Source organism: Misgurnus anguillicaudatus, chromosome 2, assembly GCF_027580225.2.
Source record: "Misgurnus anguillicaudatus chromosome 2, ASM2758022v2, whole genome shotgun sequence".
NCBI lineage: Eukaryota > Metazoa > Chordata > Actinopteri > Cypriniformes > Cobitidae > Misgurnus > Misgurnus anguillicaudatus.
This window is the reverse complement of record NC_073338.2, coordinates 3,835,431-3,858,474: the sequence shown is the minus strand read 5'-3', so window position 1 is coordinate 3,858,474 and position 23,044 is coordinate 3,835,431. Positions and strand designations below refer to the sequence as shown.

At 35.7% G+C, this 23,044-nt stretch overlaps 1 long non-coding RNA gene across 1 annotated transcript; it reads right to left on the bottom strand.

Annotated features, from left to right (window-relative positions):
* Positions 1–19,128: 19,128 nt before the first annotated feature.
* On the bottom strand, positions 19,129–23,044 carry LOC129444472 (uncharacterized). The gene is made up of 4 exons (XR_012371379.1): positions 22,704–23,044; positions 21,941–21,973; positions 20,716–20,863; positions 19,129–19,979 (listed from the first exon to the last, which is right to left on the bottom strand). It is a non-coding gene; the product is annotated as an uncharacterized lncRNA (long non-coding RNA).

The following is a 23,044-nucleotide window of genomic DNA, read 5'->3' as shown; positions in this document are numbered from 1 at the left end:
CGCTGTTATTTCAGTGAGACATGATAACAGCGAAGTGACTGACTGCTCTGTGCTCTCTCTAGCTCCCTGGTGGGTGGAGACCTGCGAGTTGGGTGATGGGCGGGAAAATTCAAACGGAATGTGACGAAACGTTTTGTGACGTCACAACGGAGCTGAGTTTGAACTCGCGCGATCTGAGACTCAAGGCAGAGGACATTCAGAAACATGTATCTCACTCAAAACAGCATGGATGGATTTTTTTCCAAGTTTGTATGCGTGTGGGAGTTTTCCAAGTTTGTATGCGTGTGGGAGCATCAGAGACACAAAATAACACCCCAAAACCCAGAAAAAGTGAGTTTTTCATAATATGGGCACTTGAATACCTTACCTGGAGATACCTACCGTGGGAAGTCTGTCCGAGTCTCACGTCGGGGTAGAGGAGAGGTGTTCATGGCCGCAGGTACCTGCAATAAGGAAAAAGTCTTGGTCATTGACCCGAAGTATTTCTGTGGCTCCAGTGTGAGGCTGAGGACGAAAAGGGTGTAGACCCAGTCACCGTGAGAAAAAGCCTACCTGATACTACTCCAGCGCAGCATCAAGGAATTAGAGCTGAAGATCTTTGCCCGAACCCGACGGGACCCGTCGGGACCCGACGGGCTCGAGCGGGTTCGGGTTTCATTTCTAACATTTTACACGGGCTCGGGCCGGGCTTGGGCTTGCGCTCCGGCTTTGTGAGGTAAATGAGCGGTCAAGTTCAATGCTGCTGGATGCAGTAGCGCAGGACCGCGCTGAATTCATTTACAGTGGATTTAATGATTTTCCTCATCAAAAACATGTAGCCTAATCTTGGTAAATAGGTTTTTCAATGTATAACTAAATATGAATCAAGTCTTAAATACGTAATTTAGACAGAGGATATAGACTAATGCTGGCAGTAATGGAGAGAAGTGCCGACGCAAATCCCGCGGAGCCTTTCTCTTAATTTCGTTATTGCCAAATACCCATCTTAATTCAGAATGTATTATCTTAATTTAATTCGTTAATAAATAATAATTTTATTGGCATATTTATAGTGTATTGCATAAGCCTATTTAGAATGAGATGTTACAATGTTACAGATGACTTATTTTATTTCTTTGTTTCAACTTCCAAGTGGTGTGTAGATTATTAGTCATGAATAAATAATGTTAAAACCTGTGTAAATTTCTTATTCTTGACAAAAGCTGTGTGTGTGCGCACATTTAAATAATGTCGGCTGTAAACGGGTTCGGGCTTTTAAAAAGCTGTCAATCTAAATGTACGTTCGGGTTCGGGCTGCATTCTGTCGGGCTCCGGACATTTCGGGCCTAACTTTTAAGGCCCGATTACAGCTCTACAAGGAATACACCAGTCGTCCAAGAGAGAGAGACCCCTAGGTATACGAAACATTGAACCAGCACTTACCACATTGTTTTAATCTGCCTCCAGGAGGAAAAAGGAGGGCGCCACGAGAGGCATAGGAGCCTCGCCCCGGTGTCTTCCCTGTCCTCGGTGGTGCTTTGGAACCCCGGCACCTGGCCCCTGTTCCCCTCCCCTTTTGATACGATCCACCTGGAGGGCAAACAGAGATCCCTTTCTTTTAATTGCCCTTCCCCTTTTTCCCATATATATATTTTAGGTAAATTAAATAAAGTTATTTTAAATTCATACTTACGCTTGTGTTGTTTGGTCATTGGGTTGGCTTTGGGACCTCCTCAAGGTGGAAAGTAGGAAGGGGCGTGCCTTGTTTTACATTAGTGGCCAGCCCCGACCTGTGACATGCACTTCCTTGAATGTGCAGTATCCTCTTGGAATAAGATGCCACTCTACAGTACTTGAAGTATGGCTTCCTCTTGGGCATGGTCTACAGGGGTTTCCATTTCAGACATTTGTGCTGCACCTGGATAGTCCTCGCTATCCACATTTTTTATATTTTACTTAGATGCTCCTGCCTTCCAAACACAGGTCCTATCGGCTTAATTAGAGTGTGGCTACATTTGTGGTGCAGCAGCTTATCCATCTACACTTTAGCCATATGTCTTGTGCTTTAACATGTCTTGTGCTTGGTTTAATTGGGGCCCTGTTTAGCATCTATTCTCCCGCAAAGCGTGATGAGATATGTTCCCCATAGTATCAGCTACTGACACAATGTGAAGTGAAACATATCAAAAGGGAATGATAAGGTTACTTAAAGGGGACATATTATGAAAATCTGACTTTTTCCATGTTTAAGTGCTATAATTGTGTCCCCAGTGCTTCTATCAACCTAGAAAATGTTAAAAAGATCAACCCAATAACTTAGTTTTGGTAAACCATTTTCTGCAAGCATGTGAAAAATAGGTCATTGTAATTTGGCCCTTATTGTGATGTCAGAATAAGGTAATACCGCCCACTTTATCTGCACTATCCAACCACAGCACAACCATTTAGTATGGAGAGAAAGAGAGAGATAAAATATTTCACAGCACAATTGAGTTTCAATTGCAACAAACCACCATCATTGTGATCAGTGGTTGCACTTCATCCGCTCATTTGCATTTTAAATGACACACCCAAAACGGCACACTTTTGCTCAGACCTATTTTAGACTTAGTTTACATCTTAAAAAAAATCTCATAATATGTCCCCTTTAAGTAACCCTGGTTTCCTGAGAAAAACGGGAACAAGTAATTGTGTAGCTGGCCGAAGTTTTTTGCCTGCACGCTTCAGTCAAAAAAGGTACTGTGTGGCATTTGACCTGTATTTATAAAGTGTGTAGTCCCCTATTTCCGCAGGCTCAAATGCCATTGGTCTGTGAACTTCACAGATGTTAACCAATAAGCTTTAATTGAAACATGAGTTTTCCCAATAGGGTCAGCTACTGACGCAATGCTCGTTCCCGTTATCACAGGGAACCGGGGTTACATAAGTAACTTCCTCATTCTGTGATTGTGTGACAATTTTTTTAAAAAGTACAAATTAAGCCCTATTTGCATGCAGTTAGCTTTACCTGGGGACCACTAGTAATTTGTAATAACTGTGGAGGTTGTCTGTGATCTTTATTCCATGCGAATTAGCCATGTCTGTAATTTGTAAAGTAAAAATTCCTGCCACTACCATATTTCATCCAACACCAAGATCCTGTGATAATATTAGCAGTGGTGGACAGTAACGAAGTAAATGGAATTCGTTACTGTACTTAAGTAGTTTTTTCGCGTATCTGTACTTTACTCAAGTACTTTTATTTTGGGAGACTTTTACTTTTACTTTACTACATTTTAAAGTCAAATATCTTACTTTTTACTCCACTACATTTTAAAAAATCGGTCGTTCCTTTTTATTTATCAGTGGATAAAAAACGTAACTGGGCAAACTAAAGCTGCACAAAAAAAAACTAAGATGCACACGTGATGCGACAAACCACCAATCAGGGTACAGCATGCGCTTCGTTTTGAACTTGTTGCCGCGCTGTTTCACGTAAGCTATGCGAGTCGCACGAGTGCAGCAGAGAATGAAACTGCATTCAAAAACAACGGAGGAGAATCCTCAGGAGATAACTGACCCGTCACAACAACAATGGCTTTATTTATGCAAGTTTTTTTAAGTCCTTGAAAAATAACGAGTCCTTCGTGTCTTATGACTGCCTTGAAACTGTGCTATTTCGTTTTAAAAGAATACTTCAAATCTAAGGAAACGCGTAGAGGTACGCCATTTTTATTCTGGTTATATTTTTAAATGAGCAATCTTAACAGTAGCTTGCAGAAAACTGTTAATTGTATGGCTAAAATATATACGAAGTTATCATGAATGAACTTTAAGCTATGAAGGCTGAAGCTATTTTTAGCCGTATAGTTAGCTGTTTCACTTAAGTTCATTGTATTTGAAGCTCAGTGCTCTGTTATTTTGAAATGACAATTAATCACTATCAACACTGTTGTAAAATATAAATGACATTTTGACTAGCCATGCAGTGTATGATGCTTAAACAGGCAGGTGGATTGGAGTGCTCCTTATTAACTGAGATTGTTATTAATATTTTCAAAAGTTTTGCTTCCAAAATATATAAATACATTTAATTATGTATTACAATATACATATGACATGCTAAAGCACATGAAACGTTTCTGAAATTATATTCTGTAAGGCTTGTTTTATTTGTCAAAGAAAGAGAGACTGATTTCTAGATAACGTTATGTATTTAATGTTTTGAAAACTATTGTGAACCTGTGCTTAAGTCAAGTTTTTATTACACTTAAACTGATAAATTATTTAACAAATAAATCTTGAAATGAGACTGACTGCTCTCAAATCCTGTTATTTCATTTGATGCTAACGGAAATTTTTTGTTTTTAAGGTTTTAGGCTTATGATAATTTTAATAGACATTAGTGTCTGATTTATTAATGTCCTTCTATTTATTGATTGGTTAGCCAAGAGAGTTATTTCACATAATTTGAGTTTTGTGACAAAAATGATACGGCCATAATAAATCACAGTACTTTTGTACTTAAGTACATTTTGAGGCAGATACTTTTGTACTTTTACTCAAGTAAAAATTTTAAGAAAGTTCTTCTACTTTTACTTGAGTAATATTTTACCCTGGGTATCTTTACTTTTACTCAAGTACACGATTTGTGTAATTCGTCCACCACTGAATATTAGTCCCTTGTGAATCCGAATCTATGTTATTTGGCCAGAATTTGGATATAAATATTTAGAATGCGCAGAACTTGAATTAAACAAGATCTCTGTATATGCAGAGTTGACCACATTTTGAACTATTTCATGCATAGGACACAGTGTTACGCAAAGCCAAAACATCATATCCAGGAGATAAGTCAGTAAATTTGAGTAAAATCACAAGCTTTGCTCATCCTGTGTCAATGGGCCACACGAAACTCAGAAGTAGGGGCTAATGTCTAAATCACACGAGGACGATAATACTAATCCTGTGCGAATAATATTTAAGTTGCCAAATACATTTTAAAAATAGCTACATTTGTTGCTAGGTGTCTAGAAACTTACTAAATCTATAGAGACAAAATTGCAAAGTTGCCATCACTGCAATCAGAAGTTTTACATCAGGTTCTACATCAGAGATGGCAAACACCAATGGTTATAGTGTCACGCAACTGATAACAGAAGTCTGAATATGATAAATGAGGCTGAATAACAAAGTCTGAATAGTAATAAATGTTGGTGTTATTCCTAGTATGAATCTAGTGTGATGCTAAATGTATTGTAAATAAATCATTGTGTGGTACAATTTGAAATGTGAACAATCTTATTTGTTTTTCAAGCTTTGTATACAGACACACACTGATGCAGATTGAATAAAAAAGATAAGAGGTGTAAAACTATGTAAGAGGAGGCTATGCTCTTGCACTGATTAAGGTTAAGCAGGTTGTTGTGTGGTGGCAAATGCACAGTGTATGAACACATAGATTTTCATCAGAACAATAGCTTCATTTGAAATGCTTTCACAATATCTGTGTATCTCTCGCCTTGACTATCTTAAGTCCGTCACGATAGATGTTAATATACTCACACGCACACCGCCTTCACACTGTACATATGAAATGTGTATAGAGAGCACTGTCTAGGTATGTGCTGAGATTCTGGAAATTCTTGAGAGCCAAAAGCTTTAGTCACTGCTGTTTTGATAAGGGTTTTTTTTAACACAGCTTTAGTGTAAACTATGCCGTCCGGATACAGTTTTAAACAAAATACACATCATAAACTAAACTTTTATTGCATGTTACATGTCAAGGCAAAATATATTTTTTTATGTCAAATTGTTTTTACTTTTACTTTTTTAAATAATACCTTTAAATGTGTTATTATCATCATTATTTTGATACTAACTACCTTTACCTATAATTTTAAATATGTTCAGTAGTTAAACTGGCCGATCACTGCATTAGCAACACAAATGTCATTGGGTTCGATTTCCAGAAATACCCATACATATAAAAACAATAGCTTGCAATGTAATACACTGCAAGTTGCTTTGGATAGAAGGGTCCATCAGAGGCTTAAACCTAAATGTACATTGACCACACTTATAAAAGAACATCAAGTTTTATTTTCTTGCTTTTCAAAAACCACATACCATTAAACAATAACAGGCTAGCAACCACTCGGCTCAGTAAAGCATCTGTGTAGCAACACCCTGGCAATGCCATTGCAATCAGCCAGAACACCACTAAGAGACCCAAAGTAAGCGGTTAGCAACTGTTTACTATACTCTTAAAATTAATGTGTTAAAACAACACATGTTGTGTCTAGTTAAGGACAACATATTTAATTTGTTGTCCTTAACTACAACACTTTGTGTTGTTTTAAAACATCTTGTGTTGTCCCTCTTATTTATTTGAACATAAAATCAAGACGAAATGACACATAATGTGTTAAAATAACACATAATGTGTTAAATAGGATAACACAAAACAATGATTAAAAAATGAACACATCCTTTCTTAGAGTGTATGTCCAAAGTCGCAGTTCCATACTATATAATGGGTGAAAATAAGTATGCGAGGCGAATAGTACGTCCAAATTTACTGTATTAGATTAGTAGTTGAAAAGTCCCTGGATGACCATCTACTTCCAGCTACTGTAGATTTTTAAGTGTGCATTCAATGCAGGTTTAGGGGCAGTTGTAGCCTAGTGGTTAGAGAGTCGGGCTTGTAACCTGAGAGTTTCTGGTTCGAGTCTCATGGCTGGTTTGTTGTGACTGTAGTGTCCTTGGGCAAGGGACTTTACCCTAATTGCTCCCCGGGCAATGGGATAGCTGCTCACTGCTCTGGGTGTGTGTTCACTACTCACTAGGATGGGTTAAACGCAGAGGCCACATTTGAGAATGTATTGCACTTTCACTCAAAAAAATGCTAGGTTATTTTCAACCCAACACTGGGTAAATATTGGACCGAACACACTGATGGGTTAAAAGTTATCCAATGATGGGTTGTTGTTGTTACCCAACCATGCGTTATAATAACCCAGCAGTTTGGTTGAAACAATCCAGCATTTGGCACCTTTTAACCCATCAGTGTGTTCTTCTATCCAATATTTACCCAATGCTGGGTTGAAAGTAACCCAGCATTTTTTATAGTGTAGACACTTATCTATCCTGTGAGGCCACACAAGCGGAGGCCGCCAAATTAAAGAAGTGAGTATAATAAATAAATCGGACATTTATGAACTGGGCAGCTTTTAAAATGATTTAGGTACCAAGAAATCGATTTCTTGTACTTTAATTATGTAAATTATAGTTGTGGTTGTTGTGATTACGTCATAGGTCAAATGACATACAGGTCACATGACAATGAAAGCATGGCGGATGTATGAAATGTATTCACACATACAATATAGAACATAATTCTACAATACTTACTGTATGGTTACAGCTTTGACTTGGTATTGTGATACAGTAAACAATGGGATGAGCTTAACGTGTCATAAATAGCATAAAGGGTTTGTGGTGCTCACATCACACACACACATGTCCATCAATACAGAATAGAGGGGTCACTGAAATAAATAATAATAGTATATGCTATTTTCACTCCCAGAACATATTTGTTATATGAAATTTCTGCATCTGCATACTGTATGTCAGGGTTTGTCAGATCAGAAATGCAACAAACAGCATGAGTGATGTAAAATCAGGTGTGTCTAAATGTAAGCAACCTGTATTATTTTTTTAAATGCATAACAATATACTTTTGATATGACAAAACATAAAGGCAAAGAAGATGACAAAAACAGGTTGCTAACAAAGGCAGGATAGCTTCAGGTGATCATTGTTGGGGAAGAGATTAACCAATCCAACAGGTTTATACGTCAGATAGGATTCTCCACAATAGACGTTGTAGGGTCAAAAGGCTACATTTGTCACGAAAGATGTTCGCAGACAATAAACGCCCTAATAAACTGACTGAACTCATTTGATTGAGTAAACTCATTCCCTCAATTCAATTCAGTAATGGATCTCCCAAACACGTATATATTTAAGTTCACTTAACTTGGTGGCCACCTAGACTGAACTTAATTTGTTAAATACACGAGGAAACCCTGACAACAACAGTGAGCACACTTAAGATGTTTTGCTATTTATTCAGGGTGATTAATCAACAAACTTTTTTGTTTATATATATATATATATATATATATATATATATATTCACCAATATATATATATATATATATATATATATATATATATATATATATATATATATATATATATATATATATATATATATATTGGTGAATATAGATACAATTAAACAAAGCATCTGATCATTACTGATGTTTACAGATTATCCTCTGAGTAATAAAAATAACTAACTATTATAATAACTAAATGTGTTATCATTAAACCAGTGCTTTTAATGTTGAATTATGAACTTAAATGACCATATAAATATAATGAGGGATTAGTCAGCTTTGATTTTGGTATAAGACTAAGACTTATTTTTGGCGGTTTAATTTAGCGAACCCTTTTAAACAAAATCAAACCTTTTAAAATAAATACCTCTGTTGGTTAGACTTCACTATTTATTGCCTTTATAGTCATTCTTTAAAGTGAATGATAGTCATATGGTCCGATTCACAATTTTACATTTCCTTTGGTGTGTAAGTGTGTATTAGTACGTTAACGATATGCAAAAGGTACAAACCCCAAAGTAAACAATGACATGAGTTATCGTTTCCAACATAAATCTCTTTTTTTTTGACTAAATGAAAATCACGGATTGTAGGCAACAGTTTACTTCCTCGGCCTGTTGACCTGGACACGACGGTCATTATGATAATTCATCCCGCTTTGACTCACAGCCTGTAAATTAACTCCTGTTTGCATTGCATTGTGAACGAATCTTTAAAACATGGTAAAGAGCTTCACATTTCTGGCTGACGTCAGAGGTATTCAGGCCAATCACAACGTACAGATTAGCTGCCAATCAGGGACACAGCGCTTTTCAGATTGATAAGCTTTGAACAAAATCAAAGCATTTGAGGAAGGCAGTATGTACAGTATGTGGAAAATAATGTGTTTTTTGAGCCATAATCCATGCAATCACATTGGTTTATACTAAATACACAAAATAACGTTGTTTTAGCAATCAAATAGGTGCCCTTTAAATTGAGGTTTATGGTGTTCAGTGTTACAGTGATTCGATTGTAGACATAAACTTTGTCATTTAATGGCAATATGATCAAAATGCAAAAACATCATACAGTAAAATGTTGTTTTGATTACTTAGTGTTTTGAAAACTAACCAGCCTAAGAAGACATCATCACTTTCTTTGACTGTCTGACTAAAGCATATGCTGTTGTTTCTTTAACCCTCTGGGGTCTAAGGGGTTTTTAGGGCCCTGTGGAAATTTTGACATGCACTGACATTTGTGCTTTTTTCAATTGCTTAAAAACATATTAATGGCAAAAGTCTCATAACACTGCGTTGAGCACAAACTGGGCTACAATATCATATAATCAACATGTATGTACATGTTTGTATTTTTGAGAGAAAAATGTTTATGCGTGGTTTTTGAAAAAGCAAAAAATTTAAGTCACTGATATAAGTCCACAAAACTAATTCTAAACATGTTTTCCCAAGACTTTTCAAAACAGGATCTAGTTGTCTAGAGTTTTTTCTTCAAAATGATGTGAAAATCATTCGGCCTACGCGTTCACATTAAGCAAGATATTGAGTTACAATTTCTAAGACACTTTTGCTTGGGAAAGGCTGTATGCGTGGAGGCGGGAATTCTCCTGAATAATCAGTGATTGACAGCTGAGAGACAAAAGGGTATGCATAATGAGCCACATGAGCCTTGTGGGGATGTTTAACAGGAATGTAACTTTCTCTGTAGTAAAACCATGATGGTTTACTTTTCAATTTAAATGTAAATACACACAATATATATATATATATATATATATATATATATATATATATATATATATATATGGGCCATTCTACCGAATTGGTGCAAATTGACACTTCAAAACTTCTTGAAAAAAGTGTGTTTTTTCCTGCAAGCTTTGTAGTCATAAACATAGTAGAACATCTAAGGAACATTAATCTACTGATTGGACACTTTAGTTTCTTAGCATGTTTTTATACAGTTTCGAAATGTTTTCTCTCTCCCAAAATTTGTCACTACCGAAACACAACAACATTTGATATAAAAATTGGGTTTTTAATAGCCTATTCTGATTTTCTTTACATTAACCTTCTAAATATATTTTTTACATTTTTTTTAAAGACAGTGTCATGGGTATATTGGTTAGAAATATTATTTTAACAAAACTATAGGAGTGGTTCATCAAATTAAATGCATTTTGAAAGCAATATTTCTCTGTAATTGCCATACATGCACTGATACAGTTTTCAAATTCAAGGATTCATTAGTTTAACTTTTTATCTAACTAAATAAAATTATGTCATCTTTTCTGATAACAAAGCCTATTTTATTTTTCCAGAACATTATTTGTTTCGGTCGTGACATCAAATGTTCGGTAGTGACGACCATATTGGATTGTCCATATTTTGTGGAAAAAAAAGTAATTAGTTAGTCAAAAATGGTTGGCATTATGCAGTCAAAACATACAGCACAAAGAATATCTAACGCAACACCACATAAAAGCACTTTGCACTGAAATTACGCTGAAGAGATGGCGGATAGTTCAGACCTTGAAGGGATGCAAGATGCTGTGTTGGTTTTCACATCTCTTGAGAAAAAGATGACAATGTATGTCCATATAAAACTTCAAGCCCACAGTATAAACTACAGAATTTGGTGTGTGTGCACCCATGTCCATCTGTAATGTTGGTGTACACATGTGTGCCTGTTTTTCCATTACACATTCTAACTTCTCTAAACCTCCTTAACTGATTCTCTTGTTGCTGAGTTTGACTTTTTTGAGTTTGAAGTAAACTTAATTTTTTATTTGATTTGAGGTAGTTTGAATACATTTTCATATAAAAGAACTAGTGATAAACCGATATATCGGCCGATTTTTGCGAGTTTTATGTGTATTGGCATTGCTCGATTTGTGGCTGCTGTGTTCACAGAGTTTTTCCGGTATTATTTACACACAGAAATATAGTTTTTTAAGTTCAATAAATGTTACTTTTTTAAATTGAGACTTATAAAAATGACACGATGATGCCAAATGTTACAAGTAAACTAAGTGAGCAAAATAAGTATCGGCTCAAGTAAATAGGCTCTCTCAGTCTTTCCGTCTATGCATGTTGGTGATTCCTCTCTCTCTGTAGCTATCTCTACAAATTAACCAAAGATATTTACATTTGCATTATTAGTGTGAGCCTGCCCTGTTTACACTTAACAATGACATGTCAATTTACAATGATACTGATAAGTGCTATCTGTTATGTCATTTATATAAAGCAATCAGTCAAAGTCCCGCTAAATTAGCGCAGAAAGTTTTCCTAGACACCAGAGGTAGAATCATATAGCCTTCATTTATATCAATAATGAGTCAAGCTACTACTGTATGAATTAATTAAATTAATCTGGCCTAGTTCATTTTATCTTAGTTTGTAGTCCTAGTCAAATCACGTACAACATTACAGAAATATGACAAACAAATTATTTGTACTGAAAAATAATATATGTGCCCTTGAAAGTTTCTATTTATTTATTAAAATAAAGAAATAAGTGTCATTTTGTCACTACCGAAACAATCACGTCACAACCGAAATGTCAACAAACGTTTCGGTTGTGACTGTTTCGGTAGTGACGATTTAAGCTAACTTTGATCCTACTGCTAAGATGCTAATCAGTACGTAGTTAACTAGCACAGTTCTCAACATTGAAACATGAGTAAAACCTAAATGACCAGTAGAAAAAATCAAAAAAACTTAATTAATTATTGAAAACGTGTGATCGGTAGTGACATTCATAAATGTCACACACTGATTTCCAAACTTTTGATCACATTTACTTCAAAACCATGGGACTGATCTAATCACCATGTCACCACAAGGGAGAGAGACACAGACAAAGTTTCTGGTTCAAAATGGAGGGGAGTGGCTTAAAGCATTATTATATTATTGACCAAACTATGCAATGTTTCGGTAGTGACGTGAAAATGCGGGACAGTGTTTTTTTACATGATTTTACAAGATTTTTTACTGAAAATATCCAATAAATATATTTTTGGTTTTAATTAACAAAAGTATTCAAAGTGATACTTCTTAAAACAATTATAAAAAAATTACAAAAATTATTTCATATTTTTTTTCCTATTGTGAAATTCAGACCTTGGGGTTTGGGACAACCACCTCTCAATTGAAAGCACCATATAAATGATGATATTTTATATATAAAGCCTGCTGCTACCTCAAATATTACTTTGGGTTTTGATTGGTATTTGCTTATATTTTTTATTATCAAACATTTTCCTACATTAATGCTTTATAAATTAGTTTTTTGGTTCCGGGACAGCAATTTGCACGAATTCGGTAGAATGGCCCATATATATATATATATATATATATATATATATATATATATATATATATATATATATATATATATATATATATATATATATATATTACATTAATTTCACATGTAGGCTATAAGTTACCTTTTAAAAACCATAGTAGCCTAATCAAAGTGAACACAGGGTTTGTGTGCAGCAAAAAGCTCAAAAGAACAACTGCCTATCGTTGTTTGGACTCTTAGTTGTGTTTTTGTAATCATTATATCATTTTAGTAGAAACACAACAAGAGACAAGCATGATAAACTTGCACCATAAACTTGCTCAATGTTTGTTTACAGCCGCCGCCATTACCTCACGTGTTGCTCATGAAAGCAGCCGGCTTGTTCGACTTCATGCTGCGCTGCAAAGATCGACAGCCGGGTGACGTCAAACTACCGCGAGAGTGATCCGCGAAATCATATCGAAGAGTTTGCTTTTAAATCGCTCTCGCGAAACTCTGACGTCATTCGGGTGCCGGTGTCGTGAGCAATTCGGTCCCCCCGGGCAACTCGGTCTCCCCTAGGACCCCGCGCGACTCTATTGGCTGAAAAAACTCCTCATGGGTAGTTTTCTTAGCGCCTTATTACAATTCCTACAAAATCGCGTTATGATTTATGTAGTTAGAACGTTGTTAAAATTACAATTGATGTCTTTTAAATGATATTTTCATATAGTAGTATATAAATAAGGCTATAGGTGGGAGATCTACACATTGCTTGTGTCATTTTATTATTTAGATTATTATACTGTACCATTTCCACTTTTGACTGTCTTATACTTATACAATTACTTACTCATTAATTACTTATACAAAACATGATTACTACATAGTTGAATCACACATTTAAATTATAATTATAAGCCATGATTACTACACTTTTACTATTAAAAATATATATTCCGTAAGGTATGTTAATAATTTACAAAAAATAAAAGTATTGTTTTTGTAAAGCAGATGATGACATAAAAGTACTGACGTGTCTGCAACATGAATATTAGTTTATTATATTGTTTTTTTTAGTTAACTTTTATTTTTTAAAAATGTAATGTTTCTATTTTGTACAACATAATTAGCTTGCTAGCCGCGTATGCAGAGGAGATATTGCAATGACACATTTTTGAGCAGGCATAAGTGCTAGATACCAATCGGGGTCCTAGGGGAGACCGAATTGCTCGGGGGGACTGGATTGCTCATGACACCGGTTCTTGTGGCGCCGCATTAAGTCGAACAAGCCTCTTAACTTATGTGTGCACATGCGAGTGATCCTGTGTTTAATAAACGTGCTGTGCGGAGATATATGCTTAGACGCAACTAAATAAGGATTGTACTGTTTGCAGTCGCGTATTTTATAAGAATACCAAAAACCGCGTCGATTTCCTGACTCGCGTGTTTGTGCATGCGTTTCCCATCGCGTGAACTGTTTGACGGAAGACAAAGAAAACACTCGCGTCTGGAGATAGTGACACACATACGCAAGTAAATAAGGATTGTACTGTTTTCAATCGCGTATTTTATAAGAATACCAAAAACCGCGTCGAGTTTCCTGACTCGTGTGTTTGTGTATGTGTGTTCCCCTCGCGTGAAATGTTTGACGGAAGAACAATGAAAACAATCGCGTCTGGAGATACTGACACACATACGCAAGTAAATAAGGATTTAGATGTCATGTTTTGGTGCAATCGGATGAAACAACAAGTAATGGAGAGACTGGGTTGTGGACTGGATTGCGTATCCATTGACTGCAGGAGGCACAAGTTATGCATATGGATGTCTCTGCTGATTCACTTCAATGGCGCGGGGGCGTGGCGATCTCTTCTCATTACAGATAATCGGGTAACATTAGAAAGACGGTCCCTCTCCTACTTCTCATACAGTTTACACCGAATGACAATATATGTTTTCGATCTCACTAACATCATTTAAAAGCTGACATTCCAAGCATTATGTAGACATTTATCTTTTGTTTATAAGACATGTATTCGTGAAGTTACAGTTAATTTTCTGACGCGTTTCTGAAATGGCTTCACTGAGGGAGAGAGAACAAAACGCGCATCATGTTTATTTTCTTAATTTTGCGAAAAGCACAACATTCTGTTTTTATTGGGAGTGGACAGAAAAAAAACTAGACACTTTAACATTTTAAATGATGTATAAATCATATCTGTATGTCCAAAATCAGCAGAGTTATCTAAGTCTCTTTACGGAGTGATTGAAAAATAAAGAGTTGGCGGCGCCCGCGCCGCAGCCGACCCCAGAGTGTTAACTAATCTACGTATATATCTGGGCAATTCGCATTCTATTTATTCTCCTTTATACGTCTTCCCCTTTTATTGTTCTTGACAGTCCTAACTGCTGCGTTTGATACTTTTGTTGCTGTTATTTCCAGCAGTCCATGTTCGGAAAAGCATGTTTTGATCCTGTAAAGAAAGTGACGTTACAGGAATGACATAAGGTCAGAGACCAGGAAGCGCTTTCATCTTAACCGCCGCACCATTCGCACCCCTTCCTCCATTGTTCAGTTTAGAGCACCAGCCTGCCCGTCGATTGTCTAGAACATACTTCTTGTGCCTTTTATTGTGTTTCATCTAGCTTCACTGGTTATACTGCATTATCTGACATCACAGGTAATACGTGAAGACCCATCATTATCTTTCAACCATTTGCTATTTGTGTCATCATTAGGACACGTCCAAAGATAAGAAGGTCAAAGGGAAGACGTTTTTAAGGTAAGTCTGCATCATGGAGAAACTTCCTTCCCGTTCTTGCAGACCTGCTCATTTGACCTTCCTCTGGTCACATCACCTCTAGTTTGAGGGTCAAACTCACACCAAAGACCCCCCAGAGAGAAAGACTCCTTGTCTGAGAGACCAGAATAGAAAGTCCCTCGGCCCAGAAGAACACCCCCCTTCTGCAAGACTACAAAACTTGCTGAGGGAAGGAAAACATCCTCTCTGGGCCAGCACTATTGGCAGCACTGAGGCAGGTTAAAATCGGGCCACAGCAGAGGGCCACTGAATGAACTTCCCTGTTTAATAAGACAGAGGTGGCTCTGGGGAGTTGTGTTTACCTCTCGCTCAAAGGTGTTAAGACTTTGTGACCTTTATGTTTTGGAGTATCTCAGTTGAATGAGTTTTACCCAGAGCCAGAACCTAGATCATTCAAATGCAATCAGCATGAATTTACAACATTTCTACTGAGAACTTTTCAACTCTGAGTGGAAAAAAACGCCATCTGCTATAAACAAATGAAACTTATGCTGGTGTAAACACCTTGGTGTACACGCTTCCTTAAGCAAACACACATAAATTCACTTGGATAAAAAGTAAACAGATAAATAGATTAACCATACATAAGGATTTCTGCTTGTACGCAAATCACCTAGAAATGCCTAGAAGTGACCATACAGAGCATGCTAAAATTCTATATACAGCTCACAGCAAAGCCCTAGCAAGCTTAGCACTGATGCCGCAATTTGACATGTAGGCTTACAACACACATTATCCTCCGAAAATATAAAATCTTCATTGAATTAAATTGTTACCTTAAACGTGCCATAAACGTATTTACCTAGATGAATAATAAGAGCCAATCTCAACATAACACCAACTGTGACATCACATTAAATTACACATTAAACTAATTACAAAATTGTTAAGATGCTAAAAACAAAGTTGTGACTGCTGAGTTAGTGCTACATGCTAATTAATGCTATATGCTAGCGTTTAGCCTAAAGTTGTACAATAGAGGGTATGCACATGACGTCACCTTTGGCGAAAGTGACTGCGGATACACCCACTGAGTGGCAAAAGACAGAGCTGCAGTATTTTTCTACAGTGTGAAATCAGCGAAAACAAGTTGAAAACGTGTCTAAATGGGAAAAAGCTGTTGAGCGATAGACTGTACTAACAGATTTAACAAGAATTTTGAGCTATCGTTTTACAGACTGACAAAAACACAGAAAGGAAAAGTAAATTGATTGGTTATGCCAACGTCCACTGACCACAGGTTGCTAGAGTCACTATCAAGCAGGGGTCTTTCTTACTTAAAAGTATTTTTTCAAGTATTTGTATTTTATCTGTGTTTCCCTGCTGAAAAAAACAGCATGGATCAGCATGGGAATTATGCTGGTCTGGTTTAGCTGGTGGTCACCAGCATATCAGCACCAAAACACAACATATGCTGGTCTTGCTGGTATCAGATGCTGGTGCTAATGCTGACTTGGTGCTGGTTTAGCTGGTGCTAATGCTGTTTTTTTGCTGGTTTAGCTGGTGCTAATGCTGGTGTTGATGCTGGTTTAGCTGGTGTTCACTAGCAAACCAGCACCAAAACACAACATATGCTGGTCTTGCAGGGAATTTTCTTTGGAAAACATACATTCCAAAGCATATTATCATAATTTTTTATCTATTACATTTCATAATTACAAGTTTTTGTTTTACATTTAATATTTAAGTACATTAATAGACTTTACTCAAGTAAAAGTACACAATTTTAATGTAATTAGGTATTAAGTCAATTTTAATATGCAATATTAAAGAATACACAGTATGATTCTATACTTTAGAAAGTAGTGAAGTAACATTTTTCCCAATACAAACATCCTAATAAGGCACAGATGCTTGGAAAATGTAACTAATGTAACTAAGTATTGTCCACCTCTGCTATCAAGTCCAACTAAATTCAATTTAAGCTGATAATAGTACGTTTTATTGGTTTTAATTCAAAGTTGATTTCCTAGGGTTGTAAATAAACATGTAAAAACGTTTTTGGGAAATGTTTGCACTTAATAAAGTTACATACCTTCAGGGGCATCATGCACCAGTTTTTTTAAGGGGGCACAGTGTGCATAGCTCATAGAAATTTGTGCATACATAGACATCAAACGAAATATTATAGAGCTTTCAGTCTTTTCCATGGCACTTACATTTCTAACAATCTAAACATCCCTGCGTTCATGCAAAAACCTCCAAAATAAAAGTGTTGACTAACTTTCATATCAAATACTATTCAATCGGAATAATGACATATTGGTATCATATTTACATCTGAAACGGCATGTTTTATTTATTTAAGTTTTAATAAATGACTTGTTTAATTGTGTCATTAATGCTTTTTGCACAACTGCATAATCCTATAAAATGAATGTAATTTTAAATCCATAAAGTATATAAACAACGAAAATGACATAAGCTATGTTGTGGTTTTATTTCGCTAACAATAAAGTCCATCTTTGAAATCAAAACCTAAGACTGAAGATCTTTTCATTTGAAGAAAAAGAAAACCACAACAGCTATAGCCACGTGATTGATTTTAATGTTCAATAATGATTTAAAAAAATTGTAGATTTGCATAATGTGAGTGCTCCCTAAATATCAAAGAAGAATTTGACATCATATTTCAGTGCATTCTTTGGCACCTTTAAAGATGTTCTTTTATCATTGTGTATTCTATGCAAACACTTTAAATCATATTTCTGAATTTTTTTTACAATTCATTATGTGCAAAATCAAATGAATACGTATATTAGTTGTATTTTTTACATGGTATACTTTTCATTCTTTATAACTCACAAAGCAATTTTTTTAAAACATATTTTGAAGTTGTGTCATTTGTGCAGACCTACAAGCTCAGCAGTCTTATGAAATAGAGAAGAAGCTAATGGCAAGTTGGATTTACACTTTTAACCACTTGACATTTATGCATATTGCAGATGCACTTTTTTCAAAGGTACACAATTTTTCAGTTTATTGTTAGTTAAATAAGTTGTAAATAACTTACAACTAATTGAAAAATGGCCACTTTCAAAACAATGCTGTTGCTGCTGCTGAATGATATCCTTAAAGGAACACAAAGAAACTGTTGGCAGGCTGGTTCCTCTGTGCGTGAGACGGCTGTTTGCCATAGCTTTGTTTATATTTCTTTAGTATGTCACTGAAAGTATGTATTGTCAAAGAGCTCTCATTTCTGCCTCGCTATCAGCCCACTGAATCCTTTGGCAGGTGTTTCAAAGCCGGTACCATCTCACTTACAATCTCACTGTAAAAACAACGACTAGCCAAACATTTCCCAGATTTTTTTTACGTAGGGGCTTGGAATGTGAAAGCTCTTTTTACGTCATCATGACTCGGTCATATTCCCGCCGTCTGCCGTGACACAGTCTTAGATGTGATCTTCGAGTTGTTTTCAAAAGCTGAATGCTTTGAGGCGAGAGGACGTCACACATGTGCCAATCAAGCACATATTTTCTGAGCTATCTTATAAGATGCATTATGTTCCGGAGAAGCACTCTTACACTGAAAAAAAAAATCCTTTCAATTTACGTAATTTTAATGTGTACATCGGTCCCACATGATCCGATTGTTTAAAACCAAAATAATTTTCCTCAAATAATTTTTATGTGTCAGACCAAAACATTTTAATTATTTTAAGTAGTCTAATACAAATATGTTGACTCAAAGTGCTATTTCTCTTTACTATAACACATTTATTTTGTAATGTTTAAGTAATTTAATTATGAAAGGGGACTAGATTTTCATCTGTAATTCCAACATGCTTTTTTAATGCTTATATTATGGGATTATGTAACTCTAAAGCAATTTCATTATGTCTCTGGCACCAGAATAATCACCCATAATTATCCAAATGTTATTTATTTCTTTTTAAATACAAAATACATTTGCATTGGCATAAAAAGTGAAGAGTTTTGTACAAATGTTTAGTGATATTGAGGCAAACCACTGCTTTCAGATCATCAATTCATTTAAATCACTACACATTAATTCAATAACAGTCAATAACTATTACAACAATCAGCACATGCAGTACATACATAAAGGGGCAATTTCCCAAACAGGTTGTAGATTAATTCATGACTAGGCCCTAGTTATATTAGGATGAAACTGACCCAAATGTTTAAAATAGTTACTATCACAGTAGATTTAGAAGTGCTAAAACACAAACACTGCATTCCAAAGAGACATGCAAAACAGTAAGTACTATTATTTTTAAAATGGATTTACAAACTGGAAAATATCAATCCTTCAGAAAGTCAGAGCTACAGCATTTGTATAAACTGTTAATCATAGATTCAACAAAAACAAAATACAGCAACCATTTCCAAAATCGACTCTGAGCAGCAAACTGTTAATGTATTAATAAGAGAAAACACTTAAAACAGATAAACAAAGTAAAAAATGAGCAGCACAGTCTTTCTGATCCTTTCACTGAAAGAAACTGTTTGTTAAAGTTACACTCAATGCAGTTCCATTAAAATCTTTTGGATTTCCTCAAAAATAAAGCAGAGATCAGGATAGCTCAGGTTTAAGGCATACATCAGCTCAAACACGATGTTGCAACACCTTCATGGCTTCCAGGACTATACAAAGATCCTCTTCTTCATCACAAGAAGCATGTTGTTTGAGAGCACAAATCCCAACAGTGGTGTCTTCAAATGACCTCACTGATGCTGACTTCATCCATGCCCTGTACAAAACAAACAAATGTAGTTAAAGAAACAGAAAAAAGGTTACTGTTACAATAAAAGTGTCATTGGAAATTAGTACAATGCAAACAAATATAAATGTAAGTATACAGACCCATGTGCATTGCCACAGCATGTTACAATTGGTTACAAATATATGGGTTACAAAGCAAGGCAGCTGCACTGTCCACTGCTCTGGGTGTGTGTGTGTGTGTGTGGGTGTGTGTGTGTTCACTACACTGGGATGAGTTAAATAAAGAGGCCACATTTCGAGTGTGTGCTACCATACCTGACAATCACAGCAAAAGTGAAATCTCTCATTTTCTCACTCTCATGTTGTTACAAACCTGTATAAATGTCTTTGTTCTGATTAACATGAAGGAAGATATTTATTTTGAGAAATGTTTGCAACCAAACTGTTCATGAGCCCCATTCACTTCAATAGTATTATTTTTCCCCACTATGGAACTGAATGGGGCTTATGATTGGTTTGGTTACAAACATTCCTCAAAATATCCTCCTTAGTGTTCATCAGAACAAAGACATTTATAAAGGTTTGTAACAACATGATAGGGAGTAAGTGATGAGAATTTTTATTTTTGGATGAACTACCCCTTTAAATCTTCCCAGGTGTTTTAATGACCGTGTACCAAAAGATGTTGTAACTAAAACATACTAAATGTTCTGTACTTCCAACAAGGTTTACACATTTTATGTCTATGAATCTATATTACTTACATCTGTCATTTGATCATTGATTGTTTGAAGCCTTTTTGCTAGCTGTCCTCCTTTCTGATAGAAGAGTTTCATCAGGTTTTTGGATTGGAGGTCCAGGTGACACGCAGGAACATAAGACAGTAGTGATTCTTTCAAATTCAGCATTTATCTGAAAACAAATTAACCAACCATTGTATAGAGGGTTTTCACCGACGTCACGTTCTGGGCGGTAACCCGGATGCGCGGCCATCGTGGAGGCACTCGGTGTAAAGAACTGAACGGAGTACAATGGAATATTATGCGCTTTGGATACTTTAAGTGAATGTAGACATGTCTAAACAACAGAAAACGCGTCCAAGATGCAAAGGCATATAGGGAAGGACTTGGACCACAAGAAAAGGCACGATATTTCGAGAAATTACAATTTATAGGCGATGCAGATTCCTACGAGCTCCCTCTTCTAGGATCCGTGACGACCCGGCGATTCTTCCTTCAGTTGCATATCCCGATATAAGTTAGTGACCTACCTAGTTTTCATGCAGAGCCCATATGTCAATGTCAGCTTTATTTATATAGCAAATTTAAAATAGCCAGTGTCCTACCAAAGTGCTTTACAGTAAAATAAGCACAGTAAAAAATAAAAGCAATAATTGTTTTTACCATTTACTATTAAAAATATTATTATCATTACAATAGAAAATGTGTTATGAGCAATTAAGCACACTGGCATTAAGGCATAGCAGCGCAAATTTTATTTGTGTTTAAGTACATTTTGTGCATACACTAAAGTACATATTAAATACTCTTTAAATAAAGCACAAGTAGAAGCATAATTGTTTTATACTTTATGTACTTCAATCATATTTCTAATACAATACTACCCTTTTTCCTGAGCTTTACCAACCACAAGCGCCGCCTCTGATCATTTCTTGCATTCCTTTCCCTGGTTTTTAATAACTTTTGGATGTCGATAATAATCCAAATGTTTTTCTCAATATGTGCTGTTGGTACCATCTCAAACACGGCAATAATTAACCATTTTCCTTGTCGACGTTCGGCATATACATCAGTGTCTGTGCTCTTTGTGATGCGGAGTGCCTCCAATATGGCGTCTTCCGCTCTGATGACGCGTCGTGAAAACCCTCTATATTTGAGTACTGCGAGTCAAAGAATAATAATTGTATATTAGTTACAAAAATAAGATTTAGCTCCTAACAGCAGTACAAAAGTGAAAGAAATGACTTACCAATGCTGTGTAGCGCATGAAAGGATGATGGACCTATAAGAGGAAATATTCAGAGGTGAAATCAACACATAACCTCAAATGATGAAGGTCACACATACACAGAACAATAATGAAATAAGTATTATATCTGTCATAGGACGCAATTTTAGACAAAATGAGATCTTAAAACAACAAGGTGCTCTTCTGAAAACGTCAGCTTTAAGGTGTGGCACTTCAAAGCGATTTTTTTTAAGTTAATAATACCAGACGTCACGCGAGACATTTAAAAAAGCTTTTTCTAATAGAATCAAGTGTTGCTCGTGGCGTAGCGAAGTCATGAATAACTGACGCGGGTCTGTTCATCTGATTAAGCAGACCGTTTGTTTCATACGCAATGTCATTATTAATGTAGTTAATTGATATCATCTGGTAAATTACTTACATGGATAACGTTACTCTGGACAGAATAACTTTTGGTTAGCGTTTTATTTGTCCTGACAGGTTTCCATAGAACAACTGAGTAAAAAGTGCCTCAAAAGTCAACTCAAAGCTGACAGTTTTCAACTCAGATAAAACTACCAAACGTGAAATAACATTAAACAGCTGACGTTTTTAAAACGCTGTGTTTTTCTTTATGAGCTTGACTGACTTACTCCACCAACCTCCTCCAAACTAATATTTACTACAAGTCATTGCAATGGCTACATATTGTAAACAAAAAAATAGTCTATCTAGTGAAGATATATCACGTATGAAGCGAACATAAATAAATAATAGAACTTACTTTAATAACGTGGTGTCCGTCTGAGAGAGTTCTTCTGACTGACTGGCAGTGACTGCTGTGCTTAGTCTTCATTTTGGCGCCCAAAAAAACGATCTTTATTCTTCTTTTATGGCAATCGATGTCCTTCTCAATGAGCTATACTGCCCCTGCTGCTCAGGAGGTGCCGTTTTGTGTCCAAACCCAATTTTATTGTTTTAAGTATTCAATTCAATCAATTTTAATCAATGTGAGAATAATGTGTTCATTTTACATTCAAACAAAACATTTTAATCCTAATCAATTAAATTATGTTTACACAAGGAATATAAATATTTTGTGTTGCATATACATGTTTATTTTAT